Genomic DNA, 22041 nt, shown 5'->3' on the forward strand with positions numbered 1-22041 from the left:
ACTGCCCCATTCCTTAGGGTAACAGATTACAACAGCTGCCAGGTTAGCTGCTTCTATGTAAGGCAAGAGCTCCAAACCAACCACACACAGAATTTACATTATTTCTCCTCCACAAGAAGTCACAAGGTAAAGAACTACGTTCCCAGTAACCATCTTTCAATGAAAATTACACAGTTTAGTTTTTCAACTTTCATATGAAAACAGTTTCTATGAAAGACTAAAAATATTTCTGAACACTTTTAAAAGAGCATTAATAGTCACACAAGTTGTTTTAAAAAACATAGCTATGTACAAGACTAAGAATGTTAAAGCACACAGAATATTCCCTCTAGATTAAATGCACAGACAGCATATAAAATAGCACGTCACTATGCAGAATTAAGGTTTTTGACATGAAGTCACAAGCCACTTTGCCACACCCTGAACACAGAGATACCAAAGGCAAAGCATGTGCCCACAGCAGTTTTCCTTCAGCAGGACAGAGATCAAGGACAGCCACAAGAGAAGATGAGCATGAACATGGAGAAAACTTGTCTCCTCCTAGCACTGCACACTTCTGCAGAGTCCTGAAACTGCCTAAGATGAAGAAGTCACCCTTGTGCCTTGCATACACTCCTACATTCATCCTACTCTAAAAAAGCCATAGAGTTTCTACATGGAGATTGCTTCTTTTATTAAACCAATGCATATAATGAACTCGTTTATTGGTCTAACACAAGGTACTATCTCTGCACCCAACAAGATGCTACTTCTGCAGCCTTCATTTTGGACAGGGGAACGGGATGACAAAGTCTGACATTTTAAAAATTCAGTAATTACTGACTGATATATTAAAGGTCCTATTTATAACTTATATTCAGCACTTGATACAAAGCTACTTCCCAAATTTTTATCACTGTTAAAGATAAATTTATCTCAGAGTGTGCACAAGAATTAATAGTAATTTACCTTGATATTCTCAGTAAACAACAAAAGGAGAAACATTGTTATTTGGAAAGTACATAGATCAAAATCAACTACATTATGGCAGAGAAAACCAATAGCTACACTTAGGGGGTGGTAGGGGTAAAAGAGCTCTAGAATACTCTTGGAACATACACATTGTAAGTCATCCACTACAGCAAAGTCTTTTCAGACAAGGTAAAAGGAAAAAACCAGAGCCCTCAGCATACAACTGAGCAGTAAAATAAGCATCTTGCATCAGCTTAAAAGGGATCAAAAAATCCCTGAAGTATCTATTAAACAGTCATTCCACAGTGTCTGTAATAGGCACCATTATCATTGCTGAACATCTCAAATACTTCTGCTTCCTATTTAAACGTGTTTACAAATCTCATTTGTTCTTTTCTCCCAGATCAACACAAATTCAGGGTATAGGTGGCAAAATTCATTACATGTAAGTAAGTATTTTAGGCAGAACTGCAGTGGCATATTGTTAGAATTCCTTATCACTATGCACTTTGCTCAGAAAAAAATTAACTCAGAACAGCTTAAACTGAAAAGTTTACTGTTCTCCACAAAACATATAGGATCTGCTTCTCAACTTCCATCAACCTTTAAAAGCCATTTTGTCTTTCAGAATTGTTTTCTTATACTAATTATCTACAAAACGACTATGATGTAGAATTGAACAAATATAAGTGGCCTTCCCCCATCTTTCAAAAAAGCTTTCACTTGTTACAAATGTTACACTTGCATTTTTAGACAAAGACAATATTGTTTAAATTTTATTTTCAATATATCTAGCAGCAGTTAAAATACAGATATAATTCACTGAAATTATATAGGAGGGAAACAACCCACAACAGAAAACACCTTTTTATGTTCAACAGTTCCAAGAAAAAAAAAAAAAAAAGGATTAAAAAAATCATATACTTAGATGAAGAGCTTGTCCTTCATCACCTCTGCTCTTAGAATAGAACACCAAAATTTTGTTTGCAGAGCACTACATCTCCAGTAGCCACTCAATGTTCTAGCATTCTGACCTTCCAGCTGGCACCTAGACCCAACTCAAATTTGGTCCCAGTCAGGGTTAGTTTTTACAGTAGTTAGGAAGGGGGCACTGCTATGACACAGAGGTTATTCCAGGCCATTTTCCAGGGATGGGAGAATCCATCCCTTTTAGGTCACACAGTATGATGGAGGGAAGTCAGGTGTTGTCAGGGGTTTCCTGGGATGAGCAATCACTTGTGCATCATTCACCTCTTTCTTGCACCCTCTGTCATTTGTATTGCTGCTGTTACTGTTCCATGCTTATCTCATTGCTGTTTCCAGTAAATTCTTACCTCAATACGTGGTCTTGACCTTTCTGCCTCCATTTCACCTCCCCAGGCTGCTGTAGGGGGAGGGAGGAGTGAGCAAGCAGCTCGTGGTTTGGAGTATTTCAGTGGAACACTGAGTTACAGAACACCACTTCTACAGCACAGCACACATGTAAGCTACTCACTACACCTGTCAGCCCAGGTAGCCAGCACCCACAGTAGCCCACAGACTGCCCTTAACCAACTACGTTACCACCTGTGGGGAGAAACCAAGAAAAACAGTCAGCAGAAAGAATGAAGTACCTTTGCATTCCTCCAGGCCAGAATTTGTGTATGATTATTTGCATTACACCTGCTAAACTTCCCTGACTGACAAAGAAACAAAGAGTAGTACTAGACACACAAAAAGCTCACTCAAACACTTCTTTTACAGCATTCTATAAAGGTTTACAAACACATGTATTCATTTATCAATCCCTAATTAGCTGTATTTTCCAAGTGCCATTAAACCCTCACAAGTCTTAAGAGTCAAGAGTGATAATTACTGTCCAGTGCTTTGCTTTTAAAGGAAATACAAGCCCTAATAGGCTGAAAAAAATACATGTCCTTCAGATTTAATCTAAAAGCAAGACTAAGATAATAATGAGTTAGTTTAAAAACACTTTTCTAATTACTCAAACAAAATTCCCAAGCCTGAGAAAGAATACCTGCAAAATCTAGAATAACTAGTGTAAAGGACATTATCTATTGGTACAATGCAAAGATGAAGCTAATTGCTAGGACCAGATTTTCCCTCATTCTCCCAAGAGACTCTGCAGAAGATATGAAACACCATCACAATGTTCAACACCTATCTTTATCTTTCATTAGGGGCTCTATTCATAGTCCTAATCATCACACTGAAGCTACCTAGTCTTAGACTAAATTCTGCCCTAAGATAAATCATAGTGCATTTGCAGTTACAAATTGGAGAAATTACTCTGGATTATCAAAACTGTGCTTTTTAACCAATAGAAGTAAAGTATGTTTCTCCAGCTTTCTACATAGACACAACTACAGAAACAAACATTTAACCAAATACAGCCTTGTTGCTATTCCTGGGGCTTTGGACAGAAGTACTTAATCTGAAGGACAAACAACAAAAACCTTACAAGGGAGACTGGAATTAAAACAGCCACAACCACCCCACACACATACAATCCAGCCCAACTTCAATACTAAATCACTTTTATTCCAACACACTCTCAGCCTGACTACAGCTGTGGAAGGGAGATGCCTGCAACTGCAGTACCATGGACAGTGTATGGAAAAGTTGATAGAATCATAGAATAAGCTGAGTTGGAAGGGAACCATCAGGATCATTGAGTCCAACTCCTGGCCCAGCACAGGGCACCTTGAGTCACACCATGTGCCTGAGAGCATTGTGAAAATGCTTCTTGAATGTGCCATTGACAACTGTGCACTCCACAGATTCTATCTATCCCTTCCATTGAAAAAAATGCCACCCTCAGCCCCAAACCCCACTCATCCTCCCCACACCTCTTCTGCCCTGTCTATTCCCCCTAAAGAGTCTGCAACTATCCAACAGGGCACACTAATCACAAGACTCATCCCACCAGGTTTCACTTATGCCAACATCAAATTTCTAGGACTGGGCCAAAGCTTGGAGCTAGTCTTGCTTGTTCCTCATGCTGCCTGTATTGGTGTAAAAACATTTCAGGTGTGGTACTTTGTAGCATTGAGGGATCCCATCAGCGCTCATTTCCTTTTTTTTTTTTTGGCACACCATCCCATTGCACATCACTAGCAAGCCTGGTATTTTCCCATTCCCTTTTGAGCATTTCATCACTGAGGTTTTAAGCAACCACCTTGAACTTTAGGAAGATGAACATCCTGTCTCAGTGCAAGAGATTCAGGGATTCTGCATTACATCCATAAGCTGCAGTATTTACATCAAGGATTATCTTTTAGTTTAAATAAACCCTCCTGCACTTCCACTGAAGCCACATCTGCTTTAAGCCAATTAACACAATCACAGAATGGCCTGGATTGGAAGGTTCCTTAAAAATCATCTAGTTCCAACACCCCTGTCATGAGCAGCAACACCTTTTGCAATAGACCAGGTTGCTCAGAGCTCCATCCCTCCTGTCCTTGAGTACTTCTAGGCATGGGGCATCCACAGCTTCCCTGAGCAACCTGTGCCAATGCCTCACAGTAATGATTTATTTCTAATATCTAAGCCAAGCCTACTCTCAGTTTGATTGTCACTACATGATGCTTTCTGGGCTGTGAGTGCCATTGCTGGGTCATGTCCCAGCATGAGGGTCAGCCCCTGATCCACCAGTACCCCCGAGTGCTTCTCAGAGGGGCTGCTCTCCATCTGTTCATCCCCCAGACAGTGCTGATACCTGGGGTTGCCCCAACCTACGTGCTGCACCTTGCACTTGGTCTTGTTAAGCCTCATGTGAGTTTATAGGCTTATCAATGATTTTTAGTTTCAAGCTCTAACATGGACAATTTCATACTCATGAAGTTGAGGATTGGTTAAGTTTTGGCTACAGATTCACAGAATAATTCCAGTTGGAAAGGATCTCTAGGGTTCTACATTCAACCTCCTTCTCAAATCAAAATAAGCAAAACAAGTCTATATTACACTATGCTTTATCAAGCTGGGCATCAAAACATTCAAAGCTGAACACTGCAGAACCTTTCACCTGTCACAATAATTGTCCCACTCCACAGAGAAACACGTTCATCCAAAATGAAGTTATTTTAATGCATGCCTGCTGTCTCTTGCCTGCCTTCCACACACTGCTCTAGCAAGTTCAGTTCAGTATTTTCAATAGCATGCCCAACCAATAGGTACTCCAACCATTAGTTCCTCCTGCTTCCCAAAGTCTTTTCTGCAGCCTGAGGATGCACATCCCTAACAGCAGACAGAATTTTAGCAAACTGTTACTTCTTATACACATCTGCTAGATTTAAAGTCTTCCAACACAAAGTTTTGATTCAAAGCAGCTGTTATCTTTATCCCTGCACTTCACCAGATACAACTGCAGGAACTAAGACCTCATAATAAAATCCGCTCTAGTACAAGCTAAAATGAGTTATACGTACTGCCTTTCTGGGCTCACTATAGCCCCTCTCAACAATGTACATCAACTCTAAAAGTAAACATCCCCTATTCAGCCTGCAGCTCTCTTTCTAAATTAGAATTAAAAGTTATGGATGAACTTCTAGAAAAACATCATACAGTTAAATGAAGAGTTGTAGTTTTACAAGCTCATATTTATACACACACGGGAAGAAAAAAAGATGCCCTGAACTGAGGGGGAAAGAAAAGACCAAACCAACTACCAAGCCTCAAAGATCAGAAATATATCAGGGAGGAGAATAAGAGTACATTATAGGGCTGCTGTCTAAACCACTGTCAGTTTAGACAAAAACATGCACCAAAAAAAGTAAAAAGATTACCAAGGACACCACAAGTACTCCAGCCCCTGGAGCAAATTCCTGGTAAGGTAGAGTACCCTACCAACAATTACACACAGAAGTTCTTGTATCAGTCTTCCCAATACTCCAAAGTTACTTATCAGACTAACAATAAGATATTTCAGAACAGTAATAGCTCTTCAGAAATTGTCCCATACTCTTTGACAAAGAAAATAACATCAGGAATTATTAACCACTGGAAAATTCACATCATGACTAGTCAGTCAAGAAATCCCTGAGACAGGAGAAGGAGTAAAGAAGAAATGTATCCAAAGCTTTATTTCATGCCTCCTACCACTAAGTGAGATATGCTCCAGCACTTCTCAAAAGAAAAAGGCTGGGGGGCTACATTGGAAGAAGCAGTGATGCTTCCTTAACAAAAAAAAGGGAATCTTCTCCATATTGCTCTAGAAAACTCACATTCTGTATTTCATTCACAGCTGAAGGGGAGCAAATATGTCAGAAAAAGGTCTGTACTCATCATCCAGCCTATTAGAAAAAATCTATACAAATAAAATAAATCCTTGCACAGGCTTAAAATCATTCTTCAGAATCCTTGAAAAACTACCAAGAAATACAGAGAACAAGGAGGATTTGGTCAGCCTCTTCAACCTCATGCTAAAACTTGTGAGACAGCAGCCACTACCCCCAGATTCACTCTCAGCCATTCCCACTCAGTATCTTTAGTCACAAGTGGAGAAAAGCAAACCTGACTTCTGCAAAATGTGGCAGCGTTCACCCCTCACTACAGTCAGGAGAGGCAAGTCAGTTTAAGCCCCCGGTGAATGAACACTGGACAACTGGGAGACAGAACATTATTGGTTGAGTAACTTTATTATGTTGGATCCCCAGCATAATGAAGAGAGGAAACTGTTTCAGCAGGTGCAGAGAAGGGCCACAGATGAGCAGAGCTCTGCAGTATCTTTCCCATGAGGTTGAGGTTGTTCAGCCTGCAGAAGAGAAGGCTCCAGGGAGATCTGGACAGCAGCCTCCCAGTATCCCATGGGGGGCCTACAAGAAGTATGGAGAGGGACCCTTATCAGGAAGTCAAGTGATATGACTAGGGGTAAAAGCTTTAAACTGGAAGAGGGTAGATTTAAATTAGATGTTAGGAAAAAATTCATCACTATGAGGGTGGTGAGGCACTGGAACAGGCTGTCTAGAGATGCTGTGGATGACCCATGCCTGGAAGTGTTCAAGGCCAGGCTGGATAGAGCTTTAAGCAACCTGGAAAAGTGCAAGGTGTCCATGCCCATAGCAGGGGTGTTGGAGTGAAATGATCTTTAAGGTCCTTTCCAAACCAAACCATTCTGTGATTCTATGAACTTGTCTATACTTTCCACTTTAAACCTAAGTCAACACAGAAATGCATTACAACTTCATTGCATTTAGGTGGTGCTCAAGGCAGAAAACCAAAATACTACAAATTAAGGCTGTGATCCTACAAACATTTAAGTAGTAAACTTTACCCAATGGAATAGATCTATTGATGATAATGAGGCTAGAGAACATGTTTGGAACATAAAAACATTGCCTACATTTACAATATTAGCTTCAAAAATGTAAGTTTTATTATAACAATTCCCTACCCTGAGCGCTGCTGTTACACAATGTAAGTCTTAATATATAAATACACAAGGCACAGTGGAATTGTAAAGATACAACAGAAGTTTAGTACATATAAACCCACTTAAACTTGAAAGAAACTAGTTACACCAAGGTACCTACACTTTTTCAAGAGTGAAAAAGTAAATAAAGCATTAGCCCCTGTAGCTATTAATTGCAAAGCCCAAAGGAAAAAATAAATGAGTGAACCATTTCAGCTTTTTCTTGATGTGTACCTGGGAGGCAAAGTCAATTCCAAATACAGCACATGTCCTGTGCTCAAACTTGTGGCACTATCTGAAAGTAGGTGGAAATGAGGCCTGTGGCTTATTTCTTGTTTCACGTTGAAAATGACAAAGGATGAGGCTTCTCTAAAATCTGTAATTCTCTAGCAAATAATTCAAGGCAATAAGGTTTCTCTTTTAGTAATTTATAAAACAGTTGTGTAACATAAAAGGTAGATCTAATTAAAGGGCCAAAGCAAACAAATCCAATGTGCTATCAGTTCTATTAGCTGAAGAAAGAGATCAGCTTGGAGTTCTGTATGGAAAGTAAGAATACTATGCTTAAGACTTCATCTCCTTCAGACAAGAGCAGGATGCTGTTTCAATAACATGTACTGACATAGGAGTCAGCAGAAAATGGTAAAAACATCTACCATGTTACAGTCACACAAATTCCAGTTGGGAGCTGGTTTGGCTTCTACACAGAATACTTAGAATTTTACTTTACTTTCCATTCAGTAATTAAAAAAATGAGATTTATTTCAAACCATTAATTTAACAAGAAGCACAGAAAAACACTGGAGAGTCAAAGAACCATCTTATCACACATGCTCCCCATACCTGCTAGAAATCCAGAAAGGCAGTTGCTCTGCACAATATTCACCCACATCATAAATACCTATTCCCACATATCTGCTACCCAAATTACAATTGCCTACTTCTGCTTTTCAGGGAAATACAGATTTGTTACTAAAAAACAAAGCTGACAAGGATCAAGACCTGCATTGAGGGAAGCACCTTTATCCCAGTGAGGAACAGAACATAGAGAACTGCATGAACATAATCTATATGCTGTGGTAAACAAACTTTAGAGACAGACACACATAAAGCAATTTCTTAGGAAAAAAAAAGGGGACAACAATGAGAAATAACAGCATCAGCTTCCACAAATTTAAGCAGAATGTGCAGTATTAGATTTATATAAATTCCTTCTACTGCTACCTCCACTACCTAGAGCTGCATTAACTCAGGCAAGTGAACTTAAGGAGTCATTTGGCACATATGAAGTGCTGAATGAAATCCCAAACAATTTGTCAGACTGTGACAAATATATGCTATAAAAAGCATAGAAGTTCAAGTTGACTGCAAATACACTTGCCCAACATGTCCTTTAAATGCTGTGATTTTTTTTAATATTAAGAGACAGGTCTGAGGTTTTACCAACCAAGAGCAGCTGAATGCAATTCCTTTGGAGAAGCCTAAGCCCATATGAGACACAAGCTAATCAAAACCCATAAGAAAATCAAACAACTGCCTTAAGAGAACAAAGAACTGGCTGATAGATTTAAGTTCCTTTAAAACCAGAAGAAACAAAATACAAAATGAAGACATTAAGGATGCCTCAGAAACATTTATGCTGTTGTCAGCTTTGAGAATATGCTCTTCGATATCTGATTTTCTATTTAGTAAATAAGAAAAGTAAAACAAAAACCCAAATAAAACACAGACTGACACTGAGTCTATCTCCTTCCTTATACTTTCATATACTATGGTATTTTCTAAGCCCATCACAAGTCTCAGGAAAAAACAGTACAATCAAAAGATGCTGCACTGCCCCTCTGTAGAAGTTAGGTGCACCGGGCTTTCAGAGGTGGCACACACTGAATACAGCAGAAACAGCAGCTGGTACTAAGTAGCTCATGTGTTAAGAGCAGATGACTACAGCACTGCAAACGCCAAAAGGAACCTGACCCTCCCTCTCACCTCATTACACCAAATCACATAAGTTTGAAAACAAACTTTGCTGCACCTCTGGTCAATAGTTTAATACAAACGTGCAAAGAATTAAAAAAAAAAATACCCTCACGGTAACTGGTATAATTACAAGAGAGAGAATAAACATTTTACTCCAAAACTGCCTGTTTTCTGACTCTTCACTTCACTTATATTCTATACAACTGTGCTCAAAGAATAAAAGCCATGTGCCACTGCAGGCTTCCTTATAAAGATGGCACATAAAGATAGTGTTCTCTTTTTAGACACTGAAGTCAAAAGCAAATAGCTGGTTTCCCAGGAAAAGATACTACAGAACCAATTCTAAGCAGTTTCTGCCCAAGGTATGGTGTTTTCTTCTGACTGTCAGAGTCACATGGTCACACAACACAGCTGGCTCTCACCAAGTTTCACTGTGCTATGTATGTATACCATAGTAACCAGAGGAATAGTTCTCATACAAGTTATACCCCTGCCCCACCCCCAGAGAATCACAAGCCTCAAGTTAAATCAGAATGAGAGCATGAGCATAAAAATTTAAGAAATTAATGTCTCTAAAAGGGCTCAGTGAAAGGAGGGAGCCATTACACTGGTGAAAACATGAGAATGGACAAACCTTGAAGCATGCTCACAATTATAACTACTACTCAAGACTCAAATGAAACTGTAATCCAGTCAGATAACACTACCCATGTGCAGAAAACAGTCTGATATAAGAGCTGCTATTTCCTTAAACTTCCCAGCTGTTCTTCCATATTTTCAACGTACACTAACAGTTATGTAAAGGAAAACCAGCGATCATCTTCTGGTTTCAGACTTACCACCTATGTCCTAGAACCAGTTTGCCACTAACTGTGAAACCACATTAATATGTTAAATATATGCTTTACTAAATGAAAGGATTAGCAAAGGAGCTTTCAAAGATGGGAGGAAGCTCTAACTTCTCTAACGTGGTTTCTCAGTTATAAATTACTTGACCCTTAACCTAGGATGAAGTTTCATAAAAGGGAAGATTACCTTCTTAGGAAAAGGGATTCAGGCATGCTAAATGATCAACAGAAACACATGCAAGAAGGCTCCTTCAGAGGAGCAGCAGTTACATGATAAATGGCAGTAAGATTAAGTCACTAGACAAATTGGATTAATGCTACTGGGCCTCTCTCAATTCAGACCAGTGTGTTTAACAGAACTTCAGGAGTTTAGGAGCTCTTACAGTTCACACTGATTGAAGGAAATGCATTCAAATTAACTATTGGGCATGCTGACCTATAAACACAAATTTTGACCTAGCAAGTTTTGGCCTTTTATGCTAGTTTAAGAGCTCTCAGGGGACAGACATTTTATGAATGAGATACTGAAGACTAATTCTAGTTTCATTCAATAAAAAAAAAAAAGTCACATGTCATGAAGCAGGAGCTATTCAAAGACAGGGAATAGTTTCTATTTTTGAATGTCCAACAGCCCAAGGTAATATCTACAGATCACAGAGAAGCTCTAGGTCTTTAACTGACAGGCACAGCTATAGCTACACATACCTATCTTCATTCATTATATCTGGAGAGAAGACAGAGAAAGACAAAAAAGTAGCTGAATACTTTCTCCCCACATCTAGTGATTATTGCTACAGACTTCTTCCCTATCCTGTTTCTCTATAATTCTAGGCTGTAGTAGAAAACAAACTCTGAACAACAGCCACCATATGCTTACCTATCTGGGACATAACCTGCATCAAAACTTCTATCATAAACTCTTCAGGTAGGCAGCTCCAAAGCACACACAAATATAATTACCTCTTCCCAGTCCTCCACTCAAACTCCATTTGTTTTTTTTAGGACAGCAACTTACTATAACAGGTAATAAGAGACAGGTTTAGAAATAACAAAATTACTCCACCTGCAAGTACAGTATTTCACACTCGAGGTGTCTTAGCTCATGTATCTTGCAATTTAAAATTAATATACACTATTCAAGCAGGATCCACATTAAATCCATACTGGTGAAGGAGACTCTAAACCAAAATATAACATGAAGCCTGCTTTCAAATAAATCTCACCTGTTGAATTCAGTGCTCCTGAAAAATTGTTACAAGTCTACCAATGCAGTGTATTTTATTCTACAAGGGTTAAGTTGGCCACCCTTTTAGTTACTACTTTTGCATATCAAATCTTATCTGGAAGAAAACATTTAAGAACATCCACACCAGGAAAAAAGAAATGCCCCTTCTGTTAAGCAAGGAAAAGATTAGGCCTCAGCAGTGTGAAACATAAGCACTCAACCACAAAAAAGGCCTAAAAATGGCCCAAAGTAAAACCTGGGATGAAGCACTGCTTGAAAATCACAGTACACATGCCTATCACATTTTTTGGCCATCCCTACAAAGCTCATGTGATTCTGTTTTGAATTTGAAGAACTCGTTAGAAGTGAAGACAGAAGAGTGCTGCCATTTTTGCAGTTTCTTTCACTTCATTTGTTTTGAAAAAAGAAAACAAAAATAAATCAAACCCCAACAACACAAAAACATCACCCCAAATTTCTAGTGCTAATAATTGATTCTTGCAATCAAATACAAAATACTGCAATATTACCTGCCAGCAATGAAAGACTGCTAAGCTGAGAAAAGTAAAATAATCAAAGCCCAGAAGGAGCTCAGACAGTGTAAGAGCCTGCACTACAGCAAGTGACCCTCCATCTCTCAACCAAGATATGCAGAAGTACAATTACTTTACATCTGATTTTGTAGTCAATTGAAACCCACTTCATATTGGGCATCTATTGCTCTCAAGACAACAGTGAGATAGAAGAAACAGATGCTGGGATCACGGTATGTTAGAAAGCTACAGATGAAGTTTTCCATTTTTCCCTTGAAAGAGAACAGAACTGGATCAAAATCAGACAGCACTGATCAGAGAAAAAGCCTTAGCAAAGATCCAAGCTCCCTTTCCACCAAGTTCAGTAGCATGTTTGCTTGATCTCTACATCTACCTTTAACTCAGTGACTAAAGGATTAAAAAATCTCCCATATGCTGATCCCAACCTATTTTTCCTCAATTTGAAAACCAGCAACAGATGAAATACCTCAATAAAAATACACTAATAACTGATTAACCATTATGAAATCAACACTAACATATTCTGCTCCTGAATAAAAACATAGTTTTCAGGATACACAGAAAAGGATAAGAAGTGTCATTCCCTTGGCTGCTGATTGTCTTGATAGCTCTGGATGCAGGCTTCCTCAAGTTGTTAAAGCACATGCTTGAGATTTATGAACACCTTATTTTGCACATCCATGGTTAGAAAACACTTGCCAGCTCCATTTAAATGATGATAGATTCCTACTAGAAATACCTTGAAGTTGTCAAGTTCCCAGAACAGCCAAGTGGAAGGAAAGAAAATAAAACATATCACCACAAAACTTACTTGATTTTAGTACTATGTGGAAATCACTAGTTTAGACACTAATCTTCCCTTTGAGCTGATGCAGCCAGTCTAAGAACAGCTAACCAGAAGCCAAAAGTATGTATCCTGAATACTCACTAAATCTGTATAATCTTGAATACAATTTTGAACTAAGAAGACGATGAAGATTCCTTTTTCAAACTCATACAAGAAATATGCCATCTGACAAAACCAAGCACGTCAAAGTTTCTGGTGTGACAGAAAAAAATCCCAGTCTGGTAAAAACATGCACCTAACTGATCCAAACAGTCTAATGCATGCTTTTACTTAGATATGTTATATTCATATTTCCTGCTAGACACTTGCACTGCCCTCCCAATTTACTTACAGGAAGAACCAGAAGGCCTGAGCAGCAGCTCAAGCCATGCCAAACCATTTGCTGCTATACTTAATTTTCCAAGTATGAAAAGTATTTACAGTAGTTAAAATGTTAACAAATGTTAACCAACCTTCTGAAAAGAATAAATTCATAGACTATTCTCCAAGAAACAGAAGAGGGCGGCCCAGAGGGATGGGGACTCTATTCATAAAGTTCCATCTCCTCACACTGTTACCATCCAATAAAAAGGGGACTAAACAGGTAGAAAGAGACACACTGAAAAAAAAACCAAAAAGAAAGCATGAACACCTTTAAAGAGAAAAAACATTCAGGACATTGAAGCAAGGTAAGTTATGCAGTCTTTCACATATGCACTTACTCAAGTTATCTCAGCAATACAGCATAACTGCAAGTGGGACAAGAGGTGTTTTGTACAACCTAAGGCACTATTCACCGTGTGAAAGTTTAAGAACCCTTGACCCCAGCAATCTTGCTGAGCAAGTAATTTCCTTCCAGCATGTGTTAAGGCCTATAGATCAGCCTCATCTTACCAGAGCAACCAAGACCCAAGATGCAATCTGTTATCAGCCACTTAACAGTTACCTGTGCTTACAGAGTGGTCTATTTGAAATAATCTCATTTATTTCAAAGAGGTAGGTGAGATTTTGAGCAATAGTTGCCAGAGTTAAGCCTTCAGGGCCCATACTTAGGATCTTGGTCAGAGCTATTTCAAAAACATTTAGCTCACAAAGAATATCCTAACTTCTATGAACAATAGCCATGAAGGAAAACATGTACTTTTACATAAAGATGATTTTTATTACATAAAAAGCCATGTACTCGTGTATGCTCTCTCACCAGCCTTTTTAACTCAAGTTTTTTATTTAGTTGGCACTCTAAGGATGGTCTTAAACTTTCTGAAGCACCAAGAAACTAGTAGAGCACTATTCCTGACAGACACTCACCACCTTTTCTCTGTAAAAAGAAAAACTGCTAGGACCCTCCAACACCCTAATTTTAAAAAGCTAACAATGAGGCATCTAAAGAAACATGCAAGTTAAAAGAATACATAATTTTATCACTGTATTCCCCCTTTCCAAAACAATCTTTTCCCCTAAAATGAACTTAGTTTTCAATTCAGCCAAGTTCAACTGCCAAGCATTTCTAAACATGTGTTCATCTTGTTTATGAAATGGAAACTCTATTGCAGAATTCCAAAAGCCTAAGGTGCAGCACAGCTGAATCCTAGACCACAAGTTAGATCACTACATTATTACAGAGGTGCTAAGAAACTAGCAGTACATTTGGCTATTTGAAGGCCATGTGAAACTAATTCATGCTCTTGAGTCAAACAAGGCTGTTTTATTCCCTGCTCTTCATAAACCTGTATTTTATTTTTTCTCTTTCCTTTTTAAGCAGTGAAAGGGGCTAGAAAAAGTTTCATTCCTCTACATATTCATCTTTCAGTACGTGTGCTCTTCTCCTAGTGCCAGACACCATGTTTACATGAATATGAAGTCAAAGTACAGGGATGTTCGAGTCAAGACATCTCAAAACTAAAACAAAACACAGGCAGTTAAAACACAGCAAGTTAGAAACCTGTACAGGCTCAGTAAACATGTGACTGGCCAAAATTAACTCCTAAAACTTTTGGACAGGAGTAAGCCAACATCTGCAGGTCTAGAATTTCCACAGCTTTAACCAGCTGTGGATTTTGCTCACATTAACATACACTCTGGAGAGAATTGCTTCTCCTCTGAACAGCATACTTAGTATTACCACACTGACAGAAGCATACAAGCCATGGACAATTAAATCCTCTCTGGTATAGTAACAAAGCATTTTAAGATAATTATCTAGTGTATTTTCCCTCCCCTTTACTGTACATACAAAGGCACCGGCTGCTCACTTTTAAACTGGCAGGTAGAGCTGTAGGACCGTCGCTAGAAGCAGGATAAGCACCCATACACAGCCTTGTCATTTGTTTCTGCTAATACACAAAATGGAAAGAACTTCTAGGATTTTGCAAGCAGGAGACAGAAAGTTACGTACCGATTATTTTACTGACAGACAAATCTCAGGAGGTTGCACGGACTGTCCAAAATAACACTAAAATTAAGAGGCTGCCATTCACCATCTGTTTGCCTCTCCCTCAGGAAAAAAGTGCCTATCACAAGAAGAAATGGAGCCTGGCTCCAGGGAAGAGGAAGAAGGGGAGAGAGGAAATTTCCACGCAAATTCTAAGTGAATCACGCTGCGATGCCCGCGCCTGGCCGCACCGGCCTGCCCCGGCAAATGCGAGCGGTTCCGGGGCCACCGTCCCTCCGCCAGCCCGGCCGGTGGCCCGGCCCGTCCCAAGGGCTTCCCCGCGCCGGAGGGGGGGCGAGGAGGAAATCAGTACAGCCTCCTCCGGGCAGCGACACGGAGGGAGCCCCTTCCCCGGTGCCCCCGGGGAGGAGGAGCCGCCCGCTCGCCCCCGCGCCCTCCCCTTACGGCCCGGTGCCCTCGGCGCCCGGCAGCGGCCCAGCGCGTCCTGCCGTCGCCGGGGCTGCACCGGCGGGTGGGCTGCGGCCTGCGCCGTCCCAGCGAAGCCTCGGCGCTCTCGTAGTCAGAGCGGCCCGGCTCCCCCCCGCCTCCTCCTCGTCTCTCCTTCCCTCCTCCTTCCCTCCCCGGCCCGGCCTTCAGCTCGCACTCACCCGCCTTCCTCCTGCCTGCCCGGCCCGCGGTGCGTGTGCGCGGCTCTCCCTCTCAGGCTGCCCAGCGCGGCGGGGGCGGCCAGGCGGGTGGGTGAGTGAGCGTGCGGGAAAGGAGGCGAGGGGAAAAGGAGGAGAAGGGTGGGGAGGGAAGGAGAGAGGCGGCGAGGAAGGAGAGAAGCGGAGAGGAGAAACCCGCAGCGGTGCTCCTGGGGCGAGACGTATGGCGGCAGCCGGTCGGGCGCTCGGGCGGCTGCTCCGACGACCTTTACGCGAGGGACGGGCGATCTCCAAGCTCGGGGCGCTCCGCTGCCAGCCCGGCCACCATCTTACATTGGGGAGACTTGCCCTGGACGCCGCCCCCGCTGCGCGTGCGCTGCCGGCAGTGGGCGGGGAGCGGCGCGGGAGGGGGGACGGGGCGCGACGGCAGCGGCCGCGACGGCGCGGGGCATGACGGGACTTGTAGGCGGCGGTGGTGGCCCGGGTAGCGCGGGAGGAGGCGGAGGTGGCCCCAGCCGGAGCCCGGTCCTCTTCTGCCAAGCCGGGGATCCGGAGCTCTCCGCCGGGCAGGGCCGTCCCCGTCCGTAAATTCCCTGCAACTTCAGCCACCTGTTGCCGGACATTGAACCGCGCGGTTTTCAAGCAGTGGGTTGATTTCTTTAAATTTTTTTTCCCTGTCATAGGTGTTACTTTGGGGTTTTTCCCCCTGCCGGGTCGAAGCGATGCTCATCGGTCTTTGCCGGTTGTTGGCTACAACGTCGGGGCTGTGCTGTGCTGTGCTGTGCTGTGCTCTGCCCGGAGCGCCCGGCACGGCTGTCAGCGGCTCGCTCGCTCGGGGCTGGCCGCGGCCCCGCGAAGCCGCCGCGGCAGCTCCGCCTCACGGCGCCCGGGCCCTCGGCCGCCGGCAGAGCGGGACTGCGCCCTGCTACCGCCACAGCCGGTCGGGCCACCCCGCGCCGCTCCCGTCTCACCCTCCCCTCGCTTTATTCTCACTTTTTATTTTGTAGAAACTCAGAGAAACTGTATTGCTTCTATCCCCTCTTTCTACCACAGACGCGCTGTGCCATGGATCTGATCAAATTGCACGCATATCCCTCTCTTTTTCCTGCGATCCCCGATGCTGCACGGAAGACCCCATCACCTCAGCTGACAGAATGCTTTTTACTCATCGCCTTTATAGCTCTCTTGTGGCTTTCCTGGCCTGGCATCCTTAGCTCTCCGGGCAGCCAGCCTCATCCTGGGTGTTTAATTATCAGTTATCTCCAGTGCACAAACTATTAATACTTTTGCCATGACAATATTCACCTGAGAATTTGACTTATTTCAGCAGTTGGTAGGACAAAGAGGTGTTCATCACCGAATGCACTGGCACAACAGTTACATTTAAGGGCATGGATTCTTTTCTCCTTTACTTGAGTTTCTTAGTTTGAAGTATTATACTAGTACAGCTTTGTACAATATGCTTGTTCAACTAACAGTGGAACTTGTGTTGACATAGCTTATCTCCTTCCTAAAACAAGTTAATGTTACCTTGTGCATATTAAATTTTAGATTGATATATGTATGTCCCCCACAGGAAAGCTCTACAAATTAACTTTACAACTTCTTGCTGTCAGCAAGACCCAGGTCTGCATAAAAAGATATGCTGTTCTCAGCAGTAGTCTTGACATGTAAACTCAAATGCAACGTTATTCAGAAAACAAAACATAAAATGGAATGTAAACACCCATATATGTGAGAAATCCTGTTTCTCTGCATATATCTTAGAGTGTAACATATATTTAATATACCAATGGAAAAGTAACTAGTTACTATATATTAATCAAATTCGGGTGAATGTATGTGTATAACAATGTATTTCTCAAAAACTTTATTATTTTCATATTTTCCTGTCAACTGATATATAAACCATTAGGTTCCAGAAGTACCCATTATGTAAGTAACTTATATAAGTGATGTGATTGTTGACACACCTAATACCCAGCAACATTTCCTGTTGATTAAAAGCAAGTACTCAGACTTGGAAAGAAAGGATAAAAATAATATAGTTAAGACCTGCTATTTTGAATCAGAATTGAGTCTGTTAATATTAAGTGAAATCTGTACTTTCTTTTCATTCAGAATTAAGGAGTCTTTCCCTTAGTAAAAGTCTGTTCAAATCATGTTGCTGAGACGTGCGTGAACAGATAGCAGCAGCATCCAGTAATAATGTAGGAAAAAATCTACATGGCTGAAGACTACTCTGGCTGATGTCACCAAAAGTTATCCATAGCCCTGCTTCCACCTCTTAGCCCTGCTTCCACCTCTTAGCCCTGCTTCCACCTCTTCTTTAATCTGGTAAGAATAATGCACTAGGCCATCATGTGGCCATTTTAAAGTTTTAAGATGTCCTTAATTACTTTTAAGTAATTGGAATTGCTTTCATAAGGTTACTTAATTGCATTTTGACACCTTATTTACTTTTGGAAATGTTTGGATTTGTTTTGAATGGGTCTGGCAACTCAGCAGGACTGTTTGTAAGAAATCATTTCCATGTTCATAAAGAAAAGCTTTTGGAACACGTTTTCTTGGAAATAACCAATATGTACCAGCTAGAGTAAAAATGTCTGTTCATATGATTTATATATTGTGGTTCAGTCCCCAGTTCTCTGACATTTTTTGCATATGCACTGTCATGCATTGATTCACACCCTGTACCGGGAAATTGTTCTCCTGGGCAATGATCCGCAGTCACTGTCTTGAGGAACAAACATAGGAACCTGCTAGGATTCTGCAGTTTGGTGTGAAGCCAAGCTATTTTCAGGACTCCTCCAGTGTTAAGCCACCACCATTTCAAATGCTTGCCCACCTGTTTGGAGGAAACGATGGAGAGTCCAGAGAATGGACTAGAGAAAGACATGATGGTGGGGTAGTGATACTGGCAGGAAAGGAGGAGGTGGAGACCGAGTCATTCCATGGCTGTTTGGGATAGAGAGTAATTATGCTGGGACTTTAGGATGGTAAAGTTGCAAAGCATCTGTACAGATTGCAGTCTGAATATTCAGCAGCAAAGAGACAATACAGCTGCACCTCTACATGTGGACTTTCTGCTCACTGGGATTGATAATGGTCTACCAGTATGTGCTAGAAATGTTTATCACATGTATATTTCACTGTGTTGGTACTGAGGAAATACTTCCTGTTTTACAAAGTTTATGACCCCAAGCTCTGCTGGCAGCAGTGGCTGAATGTGCCTATATTTCAAGCTGAAAATTTGGTTTCATAAATAGAAAAAAAATTCTTTTTCTCAAGCTTCTTCAAGCAAAGCCTTATGAATCGCTACAGAAAGTTCTATGTTATAGAATTATATACAATGGTTAATAACAGGTTTTTTGGAAATTCAGCCTTATTTACTGAAACAGAAATAAGAATTGCTCTGCAGACTGCAATGGATGTTATTGATGTGTCCACTCCTTTTCTCACTCTTGGAGGTCTAAACATCTTTCTGCTTCTCTGACTAATGATGCCTTTTACTTGGCAAATGCACTGGAGAAAGGAACTGCATGACTGTTCTGACCAACTGTAAAATAATAATAAAGGGCTTTGTTGGGAAATTAAGGGCAGGTGGAGGAGCCTTACAAACACTCTGATCAATATTTGCTGCAAGTGGCAGATGTTCACTATGTCTTATTGGAAGTCCATGAGAGGAGAAGGAGATCTCTGTGCTGCTCAGGAAAACAAGGTGAGTGAATTGTCCTGCTCTTTCTTAAATGAGAGAATAGAGTGGTGAAAAATTAATATATTATAAAGATAAGGAGAGAGATGTATCTTTGTTATGTTTTTGAATTATTAGGGGAAAATGAGAACCTCAATGGGATGCTACAGCCAATTTTTTCATTGCAACCTTATTTATTCAGCATAACTCTGGCATAGCACACCTTATCTGCTAAGTGCACCTATCTTTGCAGAAAGCAGAAATCATTCCTGTTTTCTGGAAAGGGTGTCGTGGGGATCTCCAAGAAGCTCCCACTATTTGTTAACCACAGAGTGCACTTGAAGTAGTGGCATAAGATCCTAATATTCTTCAGAGGACTGGGGTTTTTCTACAATTTACAGCAAATCTTCCTGCTGGTGGCATTTTCCCTTATCCCAAACTCCTCTGAATCTAGACACTCATGTCCAAGTTAACACAAGTTGTCATAAACATCCTTCCAGCTCTTTTTTTGCTTTCTGGCTCCTGTGCTGAAATCCATTCATAGAATCCTTGAACTTCTCTTTCCTATTCTCTTCCTTTTTGAAGTATTTTTTGTTCATTAAGCAACCTATTAGGCTAAAGTTCCTCATCATAATGGCGCCTTTGTTGTCAGAGATAAATTGCAGTTATTTGTTATTTCTGCACTGGACTCAGTGCCAATGATCATAGGTTTCAATTTCAAATCAATTTTGGAATGTCATTCCCATCTGTTTTTTCAGTTTGGGCTTCCCTAGGAAGTGGTTGTTCTCAGCAAACCCCATAGTGCGTAAAAATAAGAAGCCTTTCTCTCTCTACATCTCTTTTCTGTAGAAATCCTGTGCTCATCTTGGAATGAGAAGGAGGGAAGAAGATGCTGGGCTAAAGAGAGAGATAGTTTCCTGTTATTGAATAGTAACAGGGCTTGAGTTTGCAGTTTTATGTGCACCTCTGTAGCAATGTTACCTTGAATATGTTTCCAAGAGCTGAGAAAAAGTCTTAGAGCAAAAGCCAATGGATAAATCAGAAGGATGTGCAGCATTGCATAGAAGGGTACTGAAGTATATTCAACTGCAGAAGTGAGAGAGACCATACAGATGAGAAATGAAGAGGGCTGCACTGCTTTGCTCTGTGCATAAAAGCACAGTCTTTGCCCTATGACCTCCTGCAACACATGCAGGTCAGCATCATGTGCACCAGAAGGAAGCAGACTGTAAAGCAATTGGCCTGAATTCAAGAATTTTATATTGCTGAAGGTTTGATTACAAGTGTTTTATAATCTCAGCATTTTGAAATGTTTAATTTTGGTAATTCATCTTATAAAATGTGAAAGGAAGCTAAAGAATGCTGAACCAATTATAAGCCAAAGTATATTTGCTATTGCTTATTTTTTCTGCATTTGATGTTGCAATAAATATGCCTGCCCTACAATCTGTATTCCTTTTAACTCATGGGATGCTGCCCATGAGAGTTTTTTGAGTGGCAGGAAGAGCAGCAGTGAGCCCAGATGTGTAGCAAGCAGCACAAGGTGGGAACACAAGACTGGGACCTTGTTTGTGGTGCACCATGATGGCCACAGCAGAGAAGGTGGCTCTAGACAGATGGAAACAGGCTCATGGTTCATATAGCTCAATTTCCCCTGCCAGTGATGGCATCTGGATACCACCTGGCTTAGAGTTGCAGAGCTGTGACATAATATAGGACGTGATAGGAATACTTCCCTCAGCAGCATTTTCAGGCTAACCACCTTTCTGGATTTCAAACAGCTTTTTTGTAACCTCAGTCTTTGTATTTCAGTTCAGTGGTTTGAAAACAATATTAGGCCTACAACTCCATGTTTGAAGTGACATCATGTGATAGCTGTGGTAAGTCACCTGGGTCTGTTACAATAGAGAGGTTCAACAGTTGACTTCCCATGGATAAATCTTTCACAGCTTATCCTATTCTGGCCCGTTAGAAGTCCTGGAAGTCCTGTTCACATCCCTTCAGTTCTTGTAGAACAGCCGGCGTTATTTTGCTTTATGGCAGCACTGGTCCATTTCTCAGGAATGTCCCTCTCTTGCATTCAGTTTGACCAACAGTCACAAAGAGTAATATTTGAGGCAATGCCATAAAGTTTGAGCTGGATGTGCTGATACACATAACCCATGAGACAATATCAGGGAAGGAAAGAGGTGGTACTCAAAAAAAAGTGTGCATCTGGAGGAACACACATATACTGGAATTGCAATGGAAGCCATCAGCATTCAGCAGGAGTGATTAATATACTTGATCCAGATGATCTTGGAACAGAAGAGAGCACTCAGGGGCCAGACACCAAAGAAACCTTATCACATTACACAATGAGGGAAAATTATTCAAAAATGGGCAGAATCCTCTCATAAACTGGATGCAGCTCATAGCTGAGGGCTAGTGAGCCTGGGTTTCATTCATGCAAAAAAAGAAAGGCCAGCCACTTTAAAACAATTGTTACAAATATGCTCAAGCCAACTCATCTGAAATATTT

At 41.2% G+C, this 22041-nt stretch overlaps 1 protein-coding gene and 1 long non-coding RNA gene across 6 annotated transcripts in view; one reads left to right on the forward strand and one right to left on the reverse strand.

Moving 5' to 3' along the window:
- CNOT4 (CCR4-NOT transcription complex subunit 4) overlaps window positions 1–16153 on the reverse strand; it is a 76802-nt gene extending 60649 nt beyond the window's left edge. For 3 of the 4 annotated variants that reach the window (XM_071423179.1, XM_071423176.1, XM_071423178.1), the window contains exon 1: window positions 15830–15962. The gene's annotated coding sequence lies outside the window, so the exon portion shown is untranslated. Of the gene's footprint in view, window positions 1–15829 lie in introns of all 4 variants that reach the window. The other variant, XM_071423177.1, reaches the window with a different exon arrangement.
- Window positions 16154–16191: 38 nt separating this feature from the next.
- On the forward strand, window positions 16192–20966 carry LOC139588161 (uncharacterized). 2 transcript variants are annotated; one of them, XR_011678565.1, is made up of 3 exons: window positions 16265–16471; window positions 16880–19547; window positions 20370–20966. It is a non-coding gene; the product is annotated as an uncharacterized lncRNA (long non-coding RNA). The 2 variants fall into 2 exon arrangements; XR_011678564.1 differs by having other exon boundaries at window positions 16192–16471; window positions 16880–20966.
- The last annotated feature ends 1075 nt before the right edge of the window (window positions 20967–22041 follow it).

The sequence above is a fragment of the Agelaius tricolor genome, unplaced genomic scaffold (assembly GCF_023055355.1).
Source record: "Agelaius tricolor isolate 1412-34295 unplaced genomic scaffold, bAgeTri1.0.p SCAF_3, whole genome shotgun sequence".
NCBI lineage: Eukaryota > Metazoa > Chordata > Aves > Passeriformes > Icteridae > Agelaius > Agelaius tricolor.